Source organism: Oxyura jamaicensis, chromosome Z (assembly GCF_011077185.1).
Source record: "Oxyura jamaicensis isolate SHBP4307 breed ruddy duck chromosome Z, BPBGC_Ojam_1.0, whole genome shotgun sequence".
Lineage (NCBI taxonomy): Eukaryota > Metazoa > Chordata > Aves > Anseriformes > Anatidae > Oxyura > Oxyura jamaicensis.
The window spans coordinates 23132859-23137802 of NC_048926.1; positions in this window are offsets into that span (position 1 = coordinate 23132859).

Below are 4944 nucleotides of genomic sequence, written 5' to 3' on the forward strand. Positions count from 1 at the left end.
CTCTGGGCCTGGCCATCCAGCCCATTTTTAACCCAGCAAAGAGTGTACCTGTCCAAGCCATGGGCTTCCAGCTTCTCCAAGGAATACTGTGGGAGACTGTGTCAAAGACCTTGCTGAAGTCTAGGTAGACTACGTCAACAGCCTTTCCCTTATCCACCCGGCAGGTCACCTAGTCATAGGAGATGAGGTTGGTCAGGCAGGACTTGCCTTTCATGAACCCATGCTGGCTGGACCTGATCCCTTGGTTGTCTTGCACATGTTGTGTGATTGCACAATAGACTGATTGTGAGAAAAAATCACTCAAATAGAAAGTGGATAATTAATATGTTGCTAGTATATGCTGGGTTGTTAAAGCTCGGAAATTGTAATAAAATGAAATTACATAGGCTACTTCCACTGCTTGATAGCACAGGTTTGGGATTTTTCTCTCCTACCTTTTAGCTATCCATGATCAAGACATTGACATCTGGGGGCCACCTAAGTTCTATTATAGAAAGGAGAGAGAAATAGGTATTTTAAGTCTTGATTCATCTGACCTAGTTTAGATGCCTACTCTAGGACTAGATGAATCATGCTCTTAAAATACCTCTGGGGCAAGATGAATTGCACTCAGAATTCAGACCCAGTCTTCCAAAGATGCATTGTCATAAAAAAGTAATAAGCCACTTGCAATATTGGCTCTGAGGGATGGAGCTAGCTCCAAGAGACTTTATATATGGATTAATAAACAAATAAATAAATAAATGAGGACAAATAAAGGTGTCTGCCACATGCTAAAATCCACAAAAACACTCATCTAAGTCCTTTGAATTGAAGTAGTTGGTGTTGAGTTCCTAAGTTGTTGGGTTTTGTTTCTGAAAGTGATTTGGGTTGGGCTTTGCTTTAACTCCTAATGTCTCTTCTTGTCCTGTTTTCAGCTGGACTCAGAGGTTAGCAAGCTGACTGACTATAAAAGTTGATGACCAAAGTTTCAGAATGGTCAGTTCTGATGTCTCTGGTCTTGGTTCTCTAGTTTTAAGCATTTTCAGTGGGATTGACATCTAGAGAGTGCTGACCTTTCCCCTGGTCCCCATCAACTCTTCTCATGCAACTGGTTGAATGCTGATCTGACAATCGTCCATTTTCTGATAATTATAGGCAAAGTTTAAATTTGCATAGCTCAGTACAGGTAAGATCACAAGGCTGATGATAATACAAAATGAATGCTTATGCAGAGCACATCTTGAATGCAGCTGCTTCAATGACACTGTTCACAAAGCATAAACACAAGAATGAAATACAAAACAAAACATGGATCAGCAGGAGGATGTGTGTTTTCTCTAATTTGTTAAAGTATTGTAACCACTGCCAATTACATCCAAACTAATCTTGGTCTGCACCTCATATGACTGATGGAGCTGTGACAAGTTGTTTCATGTGAGTAATTGTTTACTAGAGAATATGTCTGACAGCTCAATTACTTTTTTGTTTTACTTCATTTTAAGCCTCCTTCAAAACTTGAAGCTAGTGTCTGGAAACACTGCAGTGCCTACCATCTGTTCCAACTGGGCAAAAATTCAGTTGTTTTTTTTTTATATATATATTTTTAAAAGTAACTTTGATAAATTTGTTGCAAATCTGTTACTCTACAAAATTTTATCTATTAAAACCGTATGCTTCCTCTTGAGTAGATCTTCCTCTCTTGCATTTATCCTGCTTATTGCACTTGTCCCCTTAGACTCTTGGCAAAACATCATTATTCTTTCTATCTTCTGGAATTTCCTGGGAAGCCCAAAATTTAATAAATGTTAAGGTAAGTGAGACAAAGAGTTCCTCAAATGGTGCTTCTAGGAATTAGATGCAAGTTTTCCCAGCCTGTTCATTTAAAAAATGATTACATGCAGTAGCTGTTTAATGTCCTTTGTCATGAATAGCCTATAAAGTTCTTCATCATGAAAGAATCATCCTTCTGTGATCTCTTGTCGTTTCAAATACAGAATGGAAATATTTCATAAACACCTCTACTCCTGCACCATTGAGAATAAATCTACCATCTCTGCTGAACAATGAGCCTATACCATTCTAAGAATTTCACTTGCTCAAAATTGAGTTCAAGGGCAACTTCTTATTGGACTCAGTCCTGCCATCCACAGACTATTCTGTCATCTTTGCTTCCCTTATCAAACTTCTACATTTTAAACCTTCTGCTATATACTCTTTGCTAACTACTTCTTTCCCCCCATCCTCTCCCCATTTCCAGTATTTTTTTCATTTAACACAAGTTGAATGCGGCTCAAACTTCTCTGCTACTTATGCAGGTATGCCAAGTACTTCAGATTCCCAAGACACTGTGGAGCCTAGATAAACAACAACACCACCAAACACAGTAGGTGTGAGGGTAGGAAACTCCATTGTGGGAAACAAATCACAATTTGGGAATAACAATCCATTGCAAGGACTTCACCCAGGCTTTGCATTTTGTTTTGAATGAATTATATTCTGATACTTTCAGTTAGGTATTAGTTGTATTTCCTTCAATGACAGGAAAATGTGTAGTGGACCAAAGATCTGTATGCATACTATATCCTTCTATCCTTCTAAGACTTCTAGCATTCTCCAATGATAATCTTATATGCTAGCTAAATAAACATGACCTGTGTGAATATTGATTCAGAAATGGTTTGCAAACCATACTGAGAGAGTATTTATCAATGGGTCACTGTCACAAAATCAGAACGTATAGAGTAGCATCTGTTTCTAATCCATATGGTGTTCAATAGTTTCATTAATAACTGGGATGATGGAGTAGAGAGTATGGTTATTAAATTTGCAGATGGAGCAAAGCTAGGAAGGAACATACTGAGAATGGCATAACAATTTTAAGTGATTTTGACAAATTGCAGGTATGATCTGAAAACAATAAGATACTAGTCAATGGGGAAACATACATTAGGCAGGAATTGTCTGTTTCTTAGACAGGATGGGAAAAAATAATTTAAAGAGCAGTTCTGCAGAAAGGGACATAGGGGTTAAAGCTGGCCATACAATGGGGCTAACTCAACATGATTTAGCAATGTCATATTGATGGAAAAAAGACCACAGATCTTTGGGATCAAATGGAATTTATAACCCTAAGTGTAGCCTGCAAGACATGAAGGAATCCTTCCTATTGATTCAGCATTTAAAGGCTTCACTCAGAGTAATTTGCCAATTATACATGTACCACTTGGAAAGAATGCAGTAGAGAAAAATGAGAATGTTCTGGTGTCTAAAAATGTGACCTATGAAAAATGATTGAACAAATTGGGTTATTTAACCTGGAAAAGAGAGGACTGCAAGAACACAACAATCTTCAAATACATAAAAGATGGTTGCAAAAAGAGGGAATAATCCATTCTTCATGTTCTCTGCCTAGAAATAATGGGTATAAACTGCAGCTTAATTGGAAGGAGAGTGAAGCACTGAAATAAATTGCCTGGAGAATTGGTGGAATCTCCATCTTTAGAGCCCTTAAGAACCAACTAGTAAAATATCTGTCAGAAATAACATTGGTATAATTGTTCTTTCTGGGGCAAAGCAATAATATATTTAATGACATCTTTAGGTTCCTTCCAGTCCTGTGCCTCCAGAGAGTTATTGATATAACATACGTACCGATGGAAGCATGTGAAAAGCTCTACAGTTCTGATTTCAGTAACCAAATAACCAAAGACATAAGAAATAAAAAATCAAGTCTACTAAATCTAATTTTGAGAGATGAATTACAAGAGACTTCTTGGCCCTTATTCTTGAGTTTTGGTTAACCTTTATGGGTCCTAGGTTATCTGTGCATAACATGAAATACAAAACACAGAGGTAGTACTTGTTACTGTATCAAAACTCCAGTTGTAGTATTAGTAGAAGTCAAATCACCGTTTTTTGTTTGTTTGTTTGTTTGTTTTTCAAAATATTTAAAAACAGAATATGGGCATGTCGTGGTTTTACCCAGCTGTGCAGGTGAGCTCTACCACAACAGCTCTCTCACTGCCCGTCCTCAAAGGGAAAGGGGGAGAAAATTCAATGGAAGAGGGCACAAGGGTTGAGAAAAGGACAGGGAGATCACTCAACTACTGTCATCGTAGGCAAAACAGACTCAGCATAGGAAGATTAATATCATTTATTGCCTATCACTGCAAGACTGAGAAGCTAAAAGCAAATTAAAAATATCTTCCCCTCATCCAAGCAGTGCAGAGGAACAGGAAGTAGGGGCCACGGTCAGTCCCTGACACTTCATCTGCGCCGCTCCTTCACAGTCCCTCTCTGTCCCTGCTCCCCATGGGGTCCCTCCCACGGGATGCTGTCCTTCCTGAACTGAGCCTTGGGGGCTTCCCACAGGCCGCTGCTCTTGAAGACCTGCTCCCACACAGCTCCATACCACGGGGTCCATCCCCCAGGAGCAAACTGCTCCAGCACGGGTCCCCCACGGGCGGCAGTTTCCCCCACACCCCTGCTCCAGCGGGGGCTCCTCCACGGGCTGCAGCGTGGAGATCTGCTCCATGTGGGACCCATGGGCTGCAGGGGGACAGCCTGCTCCACCAGGGGCCTCTCCGCAGGCCGCAGGGGAACTGCTGCTGCCTGCCTGGAGCTCCTCCTGCCCTCCTGCTGCACTCATCTGGGGGCTGCAGGGCTGCTTCTCACTCCTCACTCTCCCAGCTGCTGTAGCACAGCAGGTTTTTCCCCCCTTTCTTCAATCTGCTCTCCCAGAGGCCCAACCCATGTTTCTGGCTTGTCCCTGGCCAGCAGAGGATCCCTTTTGGAGCTGGCTCTGATCTGACATGGGGCAGCTGCTGGGCTCTGTTCACAGACTCCACCCCTGTAATCCCAATGTTTCCAAACCCTTGCCAAGTGAACTCAATACAAGGCATCTTCATAAAAAGAAAAATCTTCTGGTTACATCATTCACCAAATAATTTACTACCAGAATAT